This window comes from Nannospalax galili, unplaced genomic scaffold (genome assembly GCF_000622305.1).
Source record: "Nannospalax galili isolate Female #2095 unplaced genomic scaffold, S.galili_v1.0 scaffold619, whole genome shotgun sequence".
NCBI classification, from domain to species: Eukaryota; Metazoa; Chordata; class Mammalia; order Rodentia; family Spalacidae; genus Nannospalax; species Nannospalax galili.
The window spans coordinates 1,333,991-1,350,392 of record NW_008344186.1 but is presented as its reverse complement, the minus strand read 5'-3'; the positions used below and the strand labels follow the sequence as shown (position 1 = coordinate 1,350,392).

At 48.6% G+C, this 16,402-nt stretch overlaps 1 protein-coding gene across 4 annotated transcripts in view; it reads right to left on the bottom strand.

The window, feature by feature from the left end:
* Col6a2 (collagen type VI alpha 2 chain) overlaps positions 1 to 2,679 on the bottom strand; it is a 25,228-nt gene extending 22,549 nt beyond the window's left edge. For all 4 annotated transcript variants that reach the window (XM_008840458.3, XM_029567090.1, XM_008840462.3 and 1 more), the window contains exon 1: positions 2,523 to 2,679. The gene's annotated coding sequence lies outside the window, so the exon portion shown is untranslated. The remainder of the gene's footprint in view (positions 1 to 2,522) is intronic.
* Positions 2,680 to 16,402: the final 13,723 nt, after the last annotated feature.

Sequence of the window (16,402 nt, the reverse complement as noted above, 5' to 3'; positions counted from 1 at the left end):
CACACACACACACACACACACACACACACACACACACATCAATCAATCAATCAGAAAACAAGTGTTGGTGGGGATGGGGAGTGATTAGACCCTGTGCACTGTTGATGAGAATGGAAGCTGGTAAGACTAGTATGAAACCACTATGGAGGGTCCTAAAAAATCATAAATAGAACTGTCAAATAATACTGCTTTTCCACTTCTGGGTATGTATTCAAAACTATATATAGAAAGCAAGCTCTCTCCCATCCCCTACCACTATTTTCCAGGGTCTCACAATATGGCTCAGTATCCCAAATCAGTAACACCTGCTAGGAATAGGAAGTCACAACCAACAAACCATACAACAGCTGACAAATGATCAGTGATCAGATAGGCCACATAACTAAGGGCAGGTGGAATGAGCCCACAGCAAGACATTCCTTACCTACAAGAAGGGTCAGCAGAGACTGGAGGACACCAATATTTCCCCACTTCTCCAGTGGGCCTCTGACAACAGGGAGAGATGGGGCCCCTCAGAGCTGGCCTCCCTGTTCCCTGCTCATTTCAGCATCAACCAATGGGCTACCAGGAGGCTGCTCTGGTCTAGCTGGCATCTATGTCTTGGATCTCTAGTGGGTCTGTGTGTACCGGTAGAGATGCTGTCCATAGCATGGCCCATCCTGGTCCTGAGGGCAGGGACTGGACTCCAAGATCTGCTCATGTACAGTACCCCACAACCCCTGCCTATTTGTGAGAATGCCCTAGGTCAGGGTCCCTAGGCTTTGCAAGAATGTACAAAAGAGGCACAGTAGGGCCAGCTCATGAAAGTGTGGGGCCTTGTGAAAGAAAAAAAAAACCGTCTGTGTTCTAGAAATCATCACATCCCCAACATCTTAAGGCAGTGCTTTGGGCTGTGAACAGTCTGTCTACACTGCATCCAGGGACCTCCAGCAGTCCCGATGGTTGAGACTGGTGGGTGCTTCTAAGCCTGGCCTTAATCTGAGATAAGAAAGCAGAGCTACTTCCAGAAAGGCAGGTGTGGCTGGTGACCCATGCTGGGACCTGTGACACTTCCCAGCCCCTTCTCCATCCTGGATTCTGGGAGTGGCATTGAAGGGCCCTACTACACTTGCTATATCCCCTGAGAGACCTGAGAAGAGGCTGCTCCAAAACAGAGCTGCCTGGGTTTCGTAACCACATACTGTCCCCAGCAGTGACACTGCTGGACAGGAGGCAAGCTGCCCAGGTGGCAGGAGCCTCTGCTTCTCCCATGGTTTGCCCTGGCTTCCTGACACCATTTCATCAGATAGAACCAGCTCACTGTCCCCAGGACCCAGACAGACCCCTCAGAAGGGACACTCTATACACCCATACTCAGCCTCTCCAGTCTGGTGGCAGGGATTTGGTATCACCTGTATCTGGGGGCCCTAGGGCCCAAGCCCAGTCCCCACCCTGACTCTCACTGAGGGAAAGCAGAGACCCCTTCCCTCTAGGGGACCCCAGGTATCAAGCCTTGTTTTCTTTTTCTTTTTGGTCCAGTGTGTGTGCTGACCTCCAAGCCTGAACTCCAAACCTGAACTATTTAATTAGAAGAAAAACGGAGGGAAAATCTGGACACCTCGTGTCCTTTTTGGGTGCCCAGTCCCTCTATGGCATAGCCTTCATGTCCCGGGTGGAAGCACCAGGCTAGTCCCCAAACACCCAAGGTTCCATGAGGGTCTGTTCTGTGTTACCTGTAGATAAGGAGAGGTCTCTCTGAGGTTGTCCTCTGTGCTCTGGGTGGGCCCCAGGGAGTCCCAAGTGTGGGGTGGGACCAGTGGGTGACAGACACTGTTAACCTAGGTCTTCCCTTGTTCTGGGACCCTTTCAAACCCCTGCTGGGTTCATCCCTGAGCACAATGGAGGGACAGAGAGATGGGGACGCATCTCCTAAGGTGCAGAGGACTGTGGCCTGACCTGTCCACCCTTGGGATCTGAGCCCCCTTCTTCCCTGCTGCCTGCAGAGTGCTTTTGAGGCTCTTCAAGGGAGCTAGTTAAAGCTGCTGCTGCTTCCCCCGTGAGGAATACCCTTTCCTGGGGCCTGTACAGAGGTCAGCAACACCAATACCCTGTGCCTGGTCCCAGTCAGAGGGGTTGTCTTCCTACTGAGGCAATTTAGGCTCCCCAACCGTTGGGAGGTATCCTCCAAGCCAGAGATAGCACAAACCTGGATGCCAGGCACTCTATGGACTCGGGAGAAAGAGTCCATGGGGGACAGTCTGGGCCTTCCCAGTGGTCAGCGGAAAGCTGTGGAGCTCAGACCAAGAGGAAGACAGACTCCGCCCGACAGAGGCTGAGGATGCAACAGGGCAGCAGGGAAGCATCCACGAGTCACTGGGTGCAGCCTGCGGGCAGCTGAAGACTAGATCCCAGGGCTGAACCCTGGGCCCGGGCAGGACTGGACCACCAAGAGGCTGGTCTCCAGGCTCAGACCCCCGAGGCCCAGACCCTGCGCCCTGCGCACAACTCAACGTCGACGCTGGACACCGCCCCACGGCGCTTACCTGGCTGGGCACCTCGGTGGCGACTCAAGGTCCTGCCAGCCCCGAGATGCGGGCGCAGAGTGGGCAGGAGCGAAGGGCGCGGGAGCGGCCGCGGGACTGGGCGGGAGGCGACTGTGCGAGAGGCCGCCCACTTTATCCCCGCCCGTCGGGTGCCCGGCCGCCGGGAGGCGCTGCGGCCCCGCGGATGGGCGGGGTCGGCGGGTGAGAGGGCAGGAACTGGGGGAGGCGAGGAAGGGAGGGGGAGGGGGCGGAAACCGGGTGGTGCTGCTCGGACCCCTTCTGCGCGGTGGTACCCGGGACATCTCCCCGCCAGTCGCTGGGCCTTGCACGAGCGCCTCACTCACCGACTTGAAGGAAAGGACTCCGGGCTGCCCGGGAGCTGCCCTCAGTGATGGGGGGTTCCGCTCTCCTACAGTTCTGGCTTTGGTTGGGCAGGGTGGGGGCTCCCAAGGGCAGCATGCAGGCCTCACAGCCATCTCTGGGACAGGACGCATGTCCCTGGCGTTCCCGTGGACACCAAGTTGCTGTCAGGGAACCGGGGTGGAACAGGGTCGGGGCAGGGGACGGTGAAAGAGGCCCTGCAGAAGCAAGAGGACCTGACATGGGGATGGGAGGGCTCTGACATTGGTGAGCATCCCTTCTTCCAAGAATCCCAAAGTGGAATGTAGCGGGGCCTGGTAACATCCTGCCAGAGGCCATTGTCAGGCTATGGCTAGGATTCCTCTAGCTCCAGCCAGGACTGGATCAGAGGGGTGTAGACAGGCCCAGGGGATAGATGGTGCTTAATTCAGGGCAGTTCTCAAAGGGGCAGGGTAGGGGAGTGGTGAGGCCTCCTTCCCCCAAACAGCAAATCTGTACCCTAGCCCCTCAACCCAGGAGGAGACTTCCCTTATCTTCAGGGCTTCCTCCCTCTGCTGAAATCTGTCACCTCTTTTCTTTGGTGTCCCACATCTGAGAAGGTGGCTGAAGGCACCTCACACAGGGTCTTGTGTCCTTGTGCCCTGCAGTGTGGTGGTGGTGGAGGAGAGAAAGGCCTCCATGAGTCCCAGCCAGGGATACCAGCCAGCATCACTTCTCATGGAGTTCTCAGAACATGGAGTTCTGACTAGAACGTTAGCAGCCCAGCATTATGGCAACACCAACTATTGCTGTCCCCAGCCCTACAGGCCTTTTGAGTGGGTAGTAGGTGACTAGAACCAAGGATGTGAGTATGCAAGTGAGAATCTTGTATGTGGTATCTGCATGTGGGTATGAATGTGTTTGTGTGTGCGTGCATCATGTGTATTTGTGAATCTGAGTGTGGATGAACATGGTGCGTGACCTGAGAGTGTCTGTCTGGGTCAGGGTGTGCCTGAGTGTGGCAGCCACATGGTGACCATGAGCAAGAAGCTCTGACTTGTGCTTTTGACTGAACTGGACCACAGCTCTTCCTAGAGACCTCACCTGACTGTACTAGACTGCAGTTCTTCCTGGACACCCCAACCCTTGCATACTTCCTGCCCTGGGTGCTCCCTAGGGAAGGATGCTAGCCCACCCCAAGATTTGGATCACTCTAGGGATTAGTCCTCCGGGATATTCTGAGTGCTGTAGGCTGAAGTTTCCCTGGCAGTCTGTCACAGGGGTCCTTCTTGCCTGTAATTTGAGTTCCCAGTGCCTGTGACCACCACCCCTGTGTCTTTCCTAAGCATTGCCAATCAAGTCTCTAGTAACATCTAGTTCCTGCTTCTCAGAGGACCCAGATTAACCCTCAGCAGGGCAGCAAGGTGGCCATTCAATGGTACAAGTGGATACACTGTCCTGGTTGGGGACAAGAGGTCTTTAGCACAAGGTGGAGGCCCAACTGGTCAAGCTTTTACCCCAGGGTGGACCATTTTGATGTGTGGAGACTTGGGGGTTTGAAGGGGTAGGGGACAACAGATTGGCTGGTTGGTGCTGAGGCACATTGATGCCCTGCAGAGGGACAATAGCCAGCAGGGAGTGCTAGACCAGAGGGCCTCTTAGGGCCTTTTAAGTAGCAGAAAGGAAATCTCCCCTCCTGGGCTGACAATAAGGACCGCCTGGCTTCAGGCACATTTGAGTGACACACAGGCTAGGTATCGATGGAAGCTGGAAGAAGTGACTGTGTACCCCTGGCCCTCACAGCCTGCAGAGGGGCTGACCCTTTCCTGTTAAACCAGCATTTCCCCTATGATTGACAATGCTACTGCATCTCCCCACAGCGTGACAGGGGCCCCACTGGAGTCTGTCTGATGACTGGGGAGAAAGCCCAGTGTGATCTGTCCAGGGACCTGTGGAGACTGATGATGTTGGAAAAAGGTTCTGTGTTGGAGAAGCTAGAAAAGCTAGCTGGCACATGCCTGTAGGTACAGGGGGAGAGCCCTGTGGCTCGAACAGAATGAATAAGCAAGTTATTGACTGTTGTTCACTTGGTGCTTGGCTTGAGGGAAAGGGAATGTTAAAATAGCTTGAGGACAGTTGGACACTAGATCTGAGCAGACACTGATTCTTAGAGATGCAGGGTGTCATCAGAGCTCACTGCTGGAGAATAATTTGTGGTGTTAGGTGATATAAGGAATCCTGGATGAAAGGGTGGTCATAGCAGGTTCCCTGGGCCAGCAGACTCCTTGGTGGTCATTCCTCTGTCTATAGAGTATGTGATTGTAATTTGCATACGTGGTGACTGGGACAGCTATCCACTGGTTTCCAGGCTTGTATATTAACAAATATTGGTGTGGGTCCAGGTTGAACTGCCTTCCATGGCCAAAATAATAAATATACTAATCACTAATCTATTTCTTACTACAACAAATTACCTGAGGCAGGCTACTTAAGAAAAAGAGATTTATTTCGCTCTAGTTTTGGAGGCTGAATCCAAGATTGGGTAGCTGCATTGGTTTGGCCCATAGTGAGGGCCTCATGGCAGATGAGAAGGTACCACTTGGTGGGACTGCACGGTGAAAGAGAGAGCATATCTTGAAACCAAGACCAGAGAGTGATGAAGGGGATTGGCTCCTCTTGCAAGAGTTCAGGGGTCCTGTGAGACCTACCTATTCCTCCTAAGGACAACTTCCTTGGTAACCTAAGTATCACCCCTACCTCATCTCCACCTCCTAAAGGTTCCATCATCATTCCTACCCCTCCCACCCTGAGACCAAGCTTCTGACTCATAAACCCTTGGAGGGCAAACCATGTCCTAACCATGGCAGAACAGAGACTAGAAAGAACATCAAGATTAACACATGAAAGAAGGACGTTTTCAGAGGAAGACCAGAAGCCCTTCCCTACCTGGATTTCATCTTACAGAACATATGGAAAAAATGTCTACTAGATGCAAGAAGAAGTGGGGACTATACAGGCTGCACACTCCATGACCAAGTGTTTTTTTGGGTTCTTTCTTCAGCTCTCTAGCCAAATCCTATTCTTGGGAGTATTTTTCCTTACTTAATAAACTGTTATATTTCTGTTTCTAGTCCTATTCCTCGTATAGTGCTTTGCCCTGGAACATGAGAGCCTGGAACTGGGTGCCCTCTGAACTTGGGTCCTTGGCTCAATACTTCTAAGCATGCTTTCCCTGACACTGGGCCTTGTCACTGTTTCTCTGACCTCCATCCAAACTTAAAGGCATGACCTGTCTGTTGGGGACCTCTGTTATGTAAAGTAGAAGCCCCTTCACGTCCGGACAGCTCATGTAGCTCGGGGTTATGTGTTGGGGCTCTTTTCAAGCAGGGTGCCTTCTTGGCATCTTTTTTGACTCTTTTTTTGAAGTGCCCACCACAAATGCTCACATAAACATGGCCTCTGGCTCTGAAAGATACCATGTTTTTTTGTGTAATTTTTTAGGTAGTTAGCAGTCTGGCGGCATGGCAGAAACCCATTTCCATATGTAAATAGAATGTCTCACAAAGTATCTAACAGCCAAAGCTTTTACCACTACCCCCATGGTATAAATATCTCAGTCTTTCTCTCAATATCAGAGAGCTGGGTCACAGAGCTGTTGAATCACTGAGAGCAGAGACACTTAATAAAGCTGTAACACAGACTAAGCTGAGTCTTGAGTCTTGTGTCTTACTACCGGCGACCTAGCCTTTTTGGGGGGCACACTCTTCCATTACCGACTTGTGGACATTTTTAGTTTTCGTTGTCCTCGTACTCTTCCCGCGTGGTTCAGTGGCCAGTGGACCTCGCATCCTGAGGAAAGTACACGGGTGGAATAGAGACGGGATTCGGCTGGACAACACTCCAGCAGCAGAGGAACTTTTAGCACCGGAGCGGCGGACAGAGACACGAGACCTGAAGCGGCTCAAAAGCCCGCGGGACACCCGCCGCTGCCCCCAGAGAGGCACGGCCAGAGCCAGACCCGCGCCACGACTCGCCAGGTGTGGCGGGGACCTCGAGATACCCGCGCACCCTATGCCTGGGGCCCAGAGCGACCCCTATACCTGTCTCCCTTCCCCTCAGCAGCTACTAAGATTTTTCAGCTTACCTACCTTGTGGTTTTTCTCTTAAACTTTAATAACATTTTCCTTGAGCATCCCTCTGAGTCCATTTTAAAATTATTATTATTTTATTTTATTTTATTCTTTTTGTCTTTTTGAAGCAGGGTCTCCCTGTAGCCCCAGCTGTCCTGGAACTCACTATGTAGACCAGGCTGGCCTTGAACTCAAAGAGATCCACCTGCCTCCGCCTCCCAAGTGCTGGGACTACAGGCATGTGCCACCATGCCCGGCTAAAGTTCTTTTATTAAGGAGACTAAGAACCCAAAGGTAAACTCGGACTCCCTGGTAACAGAAAGAACCACATTAGACAGTCACAAAGGTTACCACACCACACAGCTCACTACTAAAGACCCACAGAGGTAGGGTGCTGCAATTCACTGTGGGTAGCTGTAGACCCTCAGGACCACTCAGGAGAGACTCTGATCACATCTACTGGGCCAGCCTCACTGTCACAGTAAAAAGGCCATTGGTTGGCCAAGGTACTCTGCATTCATAGGAGGGATATCAGGACTTAGCCACAGCAGTGATGGGGGTCTGATGACTCCCTACTTTGTGCTAATATGGTCTGGTCACAAGGCCCTCACACTAGACATGCCAGCTGGTCCCTACAGTGGCACTGTGGTAGAGAGGAAGAAAGTAGATGAGATACAGCTTGGGGAGAGAGTGGTTCACACAGGCTTCAATAATGAACTAGAAAGAGTTGCTGTGGGGGTCCAGGACTCAGTTCTCCTGCCAAATATCCCCCTATATATCCTACTTCAAAAGGGTTAGAGGCCCTTTATGGATTTTGAGGCAACATTCCACTCCTGATAGAGCTGTTCTGAACCACCGGTCAGATGACCGGGATATAGCCAGTACTGAGAGGAGTTGGGATCTGGAGAGTAACAGGTCAGGTTGGGTATAAGCATCCCCCGTGGTGTTGGAAGTACCACAGTTGGGGCAGACTCACGTGGTTCTATGGTAAATCCCAGTAGGAGAGTCCCAGGTCTGAAGGAAGGCTAGGCCCCTGAAGAGACCACACTTACCTGTGGAGAGTCACTTGCTGTTGCTTAAGCAGGCAGAGTGGCCCTGATATACGTACATGAAAAGCAGGGACACCAAATTCCGGCTTCAGGCTGGACCTGTCAGAGGAGGCTGGCACTTGCTTGAGGCTTGGCTGAATCCTCTCCACTCCTGCCAACATGGCTCCAGAGCTCAGGGTGCTGCACACACTAGTGTGCCTCTCAGGGGCCCTGTCATGACTCCAGTGCAGTGCTGTCTCTGATAGAAGAGGAAACCGAGACTAGAGAACTAAAGTCTTTTGCCTTTAAGGCCGCACAACTGGCTGGCAGAGAGCTCTGGCATGGCTTCTGCATTCATGATAGTGCTGAGTGTGGGGACTTGCCTTGTGTCCCATTGCAGCTGAATGCCTGTCACTGAGAGGGTCCCCAGTGAGTCTGAGTGTCTCTAAACTATGGCTCTGTGGGGCCCTAGGATCTGGTGGAGCAGGGAAATGGGACCTTGGAAATTGCCCTTTGGCTCCAGCAGCCTTGTGCTTGCCCTCAGTCATGGGCTGATTGATGGGATCTTTAGGTGGCAGCTGACTTCGCGCCATAGCAAGGATTCTAGACATCCTATTTTTCCATGAAAACCTGCCTGTGTTACTAGGGCTATGGAGGAATGGCCTTTCTTGGCCCTTCATGGCCTCTTGGGGAAGAGAGGCCTCACATTCCAGAGATGCAGGAGAGTTGGACTGCCTTCCTGTTCCCTTAGTTCCCATTTTCAGGTTGTTCATTTTTCTGGTACCTGCTGTGGTGCCACTGAGCTACTATCAGGTATCCCAGGGTCTGTGGCACTACACAGTACCATGGATGCCACCAAGGGTCCTGTGAGGTTGGTCGCTTGCTCAAAGAGGCCCCCAGCCCAAAGCACCAATTTCAACCTCCAGGAAGAACATAGATGCCAGGACACAAGGCCTGACGGTGTCTTTTTTTTTTTATCTCTTTGGTTTTGATCCTTATTGAGGGAAGATGGTAGGACAGTGAGTGACACAGATGAGGTTTGAGGTTTGGGAGACCGATGGATGACTGAAATAAGATGCACATGCTCTCAGAGGAAGAGCTGGCTCCGTTTGGTTGCTGTGAACACTGGTGTGGCCGACATGACAGGTGGGCAATTCTGCTTTCCCTTTCTGCCCACATACTCTCAGGCCTAGGGAGGCCTACAGTGATCCCTGTGGAGAGCCCTCTGTAGCTCCCTCATGCTCTGTGGGGTCATTCTGGGTTCAGGGATGTTGTCTGTGGTCTTGGAAATGCTGAAGATGTTTCAGAAAAGCCTTTCCAGGCAGTTTTTGTGCTCAGGCACAAAGTCGATGGACTAGTAACTCCCCCTATCCCTAGAGTACTTCATTTTCTCCAAAGACAATGCAGAAAAAACCCAGGAAGCCTCACAAAGCCCCTGCTGCTGGTGATCTCATGAACCTATCTGTGACACAGCACGAGTGTTTAGAGTTGGTGGTCGAGTTGTGGGGTTCATGTTCTCAAGATGGTTGACACCTCATTGTCCTCAATAATCTTACCAGATCTTGGGCTGCTGGGCACTGTTATTTTTGTCTTTAAATTTTACACCACCATAGAAAGTTGTGAGAACTTGCATGGACAAGTGCTGCCATTTTTAGCAGATCCAAGAGCAGACGATAGGTGATCAGGGCCCAGGTGGGATAAGGATACCCGGTGGCTGGAAGGTTAGGGCCAAATGCTTATGGGTAAGAGTCTCAGGGAAATGATGTCATGAGAATCCAGTGGACATAGGGTGAACCCAGCCACAGCTGTGACAGGGAAGTCTACTTCTCTGAGTGTTTGTTGGACATGGCAAGTCATTTCTTAGAAAGCGAAACCAGCCTGATGATGGAGCACCCCACAAGTCTGCATGTACAGATCCAAACTAGAGGACCCTGTGTCATGCAGGGCAGTCAGCAGTGGCCAGTCATCTCACAGAGGGATAAGTAAGGCTCACTGAGGAGGACTGACTCTTTTAGCTTCTGGTCCAATGGTGTTGAGTTTTTCCCCCTCCACCCACCACAAGTACATCTAAACTACACGTAGTTAGATTACAAAATAACTTCAAAATATTTATATCTCAACAAAATCTCCCTCCTTGCCAGCTGTGCTGTGCTAAATGAAGAGGTCACTTGAATGTCGTGCAACTCAGCTCAATGACGGCATAGGGAGGCCACACTGACAAACCCCATGCTACCTGGCCTGACTGGGATGTGAAAATACCAGCATAGGGCTCCTCTGGAGGGCCCCAAGTCCCTCAGGTCTAAGCAAATATTCACTTATGAGTATTTTTTTTTTTTTGGTCTCTTTTAGACAGGGTCTCCCTGTAGCCCCAGCTGTCCTGGAACTCCCTATATAGACCAGGCTGGCCTGGAGCCTGGTTCCTGGTTCTGTGACCAGGCACTCACAGAGATCTGCCTGCCTCTGCCTCCTCTGCTAGAACTACAGGTGTGCGCCACCACACCCAGCCATGAGTATTTTTAAATTCTTAAAAAAGTTTAATATTTTTATGTGTACGAATGTTTTGCATGTGTGCATGTGTGCATGTGCATGCTTGTTGCCTGGTGAGGACAAAAGAAGGGGTTGGATTCCTTGAAACTTGAGTTACAGATGGTTGTTATCTATGATGTGGGTTACTGGGAACTGAATTCAGGCCTTCTGTAAGAGCAGCAATACTCTGTTTTGTAAAAAGTATTTTAAGCTGGGTGTCCAGCGCTCGGGAGGCAGAGGCAGGCAGATCTCTGTGAGTTCAAGGCCAGCCTGGTCTCCATAGTGAATCCAGGCAAGCTGGGGCTACAGGGAGACCATGTCTCAAAAAGATCAAAAAGAAATTATTTATTATTTTTATTTTATGTGTTTTGAGTGTTTTGCCTCCATGTATGTAAGTGCACCCATGTCATGCAAAGACTGCGGAAGCAGAAGAGGGTGTTGGATCCCTTGAAACTGGAGTTACAGACAGTTGTTAGTTGCCATGTGGGTGCTGGGAATTGAACCTGGGTCTTCTGAAAGAACAGTAAGTGTTTTTAACTGCTGAGCCATCTCTCCAGCCCTTAAAGCAGCAATACTTTTTTAAAATTTATTTTATTTTATGTGTATGTGTTTATTGCCTGCACGTAGGTAAGTGCACACATGTCATGCAATGCCCACAGAGGACAGAAGAGGTTGTCGGATCCCCTGGAACTGGAGTTACGGACAGTTGTTATCTGCCATGTGGGTGCTGGGATTCAAATCTGGGTCTTCTGCAAGAACAGCCAGTGTTCTTGACTGCTGAGCCATCTCTCCAGCCTAAAGCAGCAATACTTTTAACTGGGACAGGAACCTACGGATTCAAATGAATTCTCAAAGGTACCCATAATCCCACAGGTATTGCATGTTTTCAGAGTACTGCAACAACAAAACACATAAATCCATATTGAACAAGGATCAATATTCTAAAAAATGTTTTATTTATTTAATTTTTTAGTTTTGTTTTTGATCTTTTTGAGGCAGGGTCTCCCTATAGCTCCAGCTGTCCTGGAACTCACTATGTAGACCAGGCTGGCCTTGAACTCACAGAGATCTGCCTGCCTCTGCCTCTTGAGTGCTGGGATTAAAGGTGTGCGCCACCACGCCTGGCTTATTTATTATTTTTATGTGTGAGTGTATTGCCTGCATGTATGTAAGTGTACCCATGTTGTGCAGTGCCTGTGGAAGTTGGAATAGGGCATTGAATTCCCTGGAACTGAAGTTATAGATGGTTGTTAGCCACTATATAGGGACAAGCGCCTTCCTGAAGGTACCGAGGCCAGCCTCAGCTGTCACCTATCCCAGTCCTTAGGTCTTCCATGATATGCTGGATAGCTTTAGTGTCAACTTGACACACCTGGGTTGAGGGAGCTTCCATATTCCCTATGAATACTATGTCAGTACAATTACATCCTTACCATTACCACCACCACCATCACTACCATTATCACCATCACCACTATTATCACCATCTGTGGGAATGACTTTAATGGGAAAGACTTTTTATGACAAACTTTTACAAATTGAAATTTTACATACTCTTATAAACCAAATTAATTATATATTTTGAGAACATTTAGAACTATGTACTCCTAAGAAAAACAGTGTAATCAATCCTACAGTGATTTAGAACCCCAACGTAACTCATACAAATTGAGGTGAATGCATAGCTTTAATCTTATACCACATTCCCTATTTGTGACTTAGTTATGCCCCTGACTCAGAACAATGTGTATGTGTGAGAGATGTGACAAGTGGTAATGTTGAAAACAATAATTGTTACAAACAACATCATCCTCCAAAGTGTAGAAAGCAACATGGGGACATAGGTTGATGATGTCTGTCTGTGGCTTTGTGTTCGGAGTCAGAAGGGTTAGAAAAACTTTTTTTTGTAAAACTGTTATCAAAGATTGTTCACACCATCCTTGATATGCTGATTGATAAATATGAGAGATGGGCTGGAGAGATGGCTCAGTGGTTAAGAGCACTGACTGCTCTTGCAGAGGACCCAGATTCAATTCCCAGCACCCTACAAACTATGGCAGCTACGAACCATCCTTAACTTCAGCTCCAGGGGAATCTGAAGCCCTCTTCTGACCTCTGCGGCATTGTACGACATGGGTGCAGTCACATACATGCAGGAAATACACTCGTACACATAAAATAAAAATAATAAAATATTAATAAATAAATATGAGAGGAGCCTTTGTCAGGCAGTAGAGAAGGACAGAATAGAATAGACAGAATAGAATGCCATAGAATGAATAGAGTTTAGTTCTGAGAGAAATCAGAGCACCTCAAAACAAGAGTGGATCTACTTTTGGTTAAACTACTCCAAGAGAGAAGTTTCTTATTAAAGCAGCACAACCACAACCATCACCACCATCCTTACCACATTCCCTCCACCACCATTATCACCATCGCCACCATCATCATCACCATCACCACCATCATCACTGTCATCACCATTATCACCATCACCACAACCATCATCATCAACATCATTGTAACAATCACTGCCATCCACATTATCTCCACCATTATTACCCTTACCATTAGCACCTTCACCACATGACTGCCTTCACCACCATGATTGCTTTTACCACACGACTGCCTTCACCACATGACTGCCCTCACCACATGACTGCCATCACCACCACCTCCATTTTTACCCCATCATGTCCCCACTACTGTTACTACTTCATTGCTGTCGCACCAGCTCTGTCACCACCCTCACCACCTGGATTACTCATCTGTTTCTCCATAGTAAAACACCTTAACATTTAATGACTTAAAATAACAACTGTTTTGTTTGTTCTTTTGCTAGTGGGCTCAGCTACGCAGTTCGTGTGAAGATTGTACCAGAGCTCTTCACATGGCAGCTGTCTGCTGACGGTGTGGAGGAGGCTGGATGATGTGAAATAGCATTCCATATGGGTCTTTTATTGGCCAAGGAGCCTAACCTCTTTCATGTGGCCTCTGAAGAAGGGTAAATAGGACTTGTTTACGTGGTATCTGCAAAGAGAGAGAACAAAAGTTGCAAAGTTCTTGAAGTCTCAGAAATACATCATTTTGTCGCATTTTGTTGGCCAACCAGGATTCAGGGAATGGAGAAATAGATTCCAGTTCTTGTTGAGAAGTGCTATGGAGATCCCACTATCACTTCTCCCTTAGGTGGGCACTGATCATCGAAGGGCTTGGATCATAGAAAGATACAGTCTCTATTCTCAAAGGCCCTGCTATGGGTCCATAAAGATGAACGTGGTGACATAAATACTCACATCAAGCTCCTCACTTATACTCACCAGTTCTCTTGAGGATAAAGAAGGGTAGGAGTTCTAGACGACAGGACAGTCTTAGCTTGGAGTAGGAGTGGAAGTTTGGCGTGGAGGGGGTTGTTTCTATCTGTTGAAGGAGTGTACCACATGCTGAGTACCCGCTTTATCAGATGCACGACAGTTGCCTTCCTTTGCAATTTACATGTTTTGCTAATTTTTAAATTTTGGTAGTGGTTGATATTAAAGTTGTATTATTATTTATTTCTGAGCAGATAGTACATATTTATCATGCAAAATTAAAAAGACACAACAGGGGTGAAAGGCATAAAGAGAGGGTCCTCTACTCTTCCCTCTAACCACTTTCAAGTTCCCCATGTGCCTGCAGCAGGCTACACCTTCTGTGGGCTTAAAACACCAACTTCTTACCACAGTCAATGCACACCAGAAACTTCATTTCCTCAGAATGGGGGGAAAACAGAGGTGGTGGGGAGGGAGGGAAGGAGAGAGGGAGGGAAAGGGAGAGACAGAGATAGTGCTAGCAGGAAAGGGTGGGAGAAGGGGATGGTGGCCCAACAGACAGTGGCCAGCACCTGTGTAAGCCAGTCTCAGAAGTGACATCACAGCCCTTCTGCCATCATCTACTTGTTAGAATCAAGTCATTAGATACAGTCACACCCAAGGGAGGGGCTATGCACCATGAAAAATACCAGGTGAGGGTATCCTTGGCCACTTTATACAGTGTCTGCTATCATCCCCTCTTCTGTGTTACATAGTGTAAGTCATAAATTTGGTCACAAATTTTCTCAATCTTCATTTGTCTCAACAACTTTTTATTTAACTTCCAATTCTGAAATATATTTCCCTATGTAGGAATTCTACTTAGCAGTCATTTCCATTTGATGACATTCCATTCTCTTCTGGCTTCCAGATGTGTAGAAAAGTCTGTCTTTGAGGAAAATGAGCCTTCTCCCTCTGCTTTTTTCAAGGTGTTCTAGTTGTTGGTTTGTAGCAGTCCTGTTCTGCAGTCCCTGAGTCTGGTTCTTGAATTTAACCTCCTGGGCATGTGCAAGCTCGCTTTTGTAAATAAACAGTGACATCTTTTTCCAGTTCTAGGAAACTCCTGGTAATTAACTTAGAAGCATCACCTCTGCCCCACTCTTTACTCTTCAGGCCTTGCTTTCCTCCAGGTTCCGTGTCGCTTTGCTCATCTGTTTTTTAAAATAGTTTTTCATTTTTCCATTCTTCCAATTCACTTATTCTCTTTTCTGCCGTGTCTAACCTCCTGTTAACCTATCCATTGAGTTCTTAATATTAGTTATTGCATTATTTATTTTTATTCTTTTTCCTCTGTTTCTTTGTTTTTTCTTGTGTGTGTCGTCTGTGTATGTCTGTGTGTGTGTGTCTGTGTGTGTGTGTGTCTGTGTGTCTATGTGTCTGTGTGTCTGTGTGTGTGTCTGTGTGTCTGTGTGCCTGTGTATGTCTGTGTGTGTCTGTGTGTCTGTGTATGTCTGTGTGTGTGTATGTGTACATGTCTGTGTGTCTGTGTGTCTGTGTATGTCTGTGTGTGTGTATGTGTGCATGTCTGTGTGTCTGTGTGTCTGTGTATGTCTGTGTGTGTGTATGTGTGCATGTCTGTGTGTCTGTGTGTCTGTGTATGTCTGTGTGTGTGTGTCTGTGTGTCTGTGTGTCTGTGTGTCTGTGTATCTGTGTATGTCTGTATGTGTGTGTGTCCGTGTTTCTGTGTGTATCTGTGTGTGTGTCTATGTGTCTGTGTGTCTGTGTATGTCTGTGTGTGTGTGTATGTGTGTGTGTGTGTCTGTGTGTGTCTGTGTGTCTGTGTATGTCTGTATGTGTGTGTGTGTCTGTGTGTGTGTCTATGTGTCTGTGTGTCTGTGTGCATCTGTGTGTCTGTGTGTCTGTGTATCTGTGTGTCTGTGTGTGTGTCTATGTGTCTGTGTGTCTGTGTGTCTGTGTGTGTCTGTGTGTCTGTGTGTCTGTGTGTCTGTGTATGTCTGTGTGTGTGTATGTGTGTGTCTGTGTGTCTGTGTGTCTGTGTGTGTCTGTATGTCTGTGTATGTCTGTATGTGTGTGTATGTGTGTGTGTGTCTGTATGTCTGTGTGTGTGTCTATGTGTTTGTGTGTCTGTGTGTCTGTGTGTCTGTGTGTTGGTCAGGGGTCAATGACTTCCTGTTTGTTTTCTACCTTCTGTTTTGAAACAGGGTCTCTCAATAGAGCTCACCTGTCTCCACCCCACTCCCACCCCCACCCCCACCCCCACTGCTGGGGTTATGGACCCATGCTGCTGTGCCTTGTTTTTATGCAGATTCTGGGGATTCAAACTCAGGCCCCCATGTTTGCACAACAAGTACTTTAAATATTTTATGGACTTAACCATCTCCTCAGTCCACATCATTTTTAGAATGTCTGTTTTTTTTCCTTGTGGTTTACCAATGTATTATACAGTCCTTTATCTCACCTTTCAACCTCATGAGGTGCTAATCATGTGCATTTCAGTGTTCTTATCTGATAACCCCAAATCAAGGTCGTACATGGGTCTGTTTCTA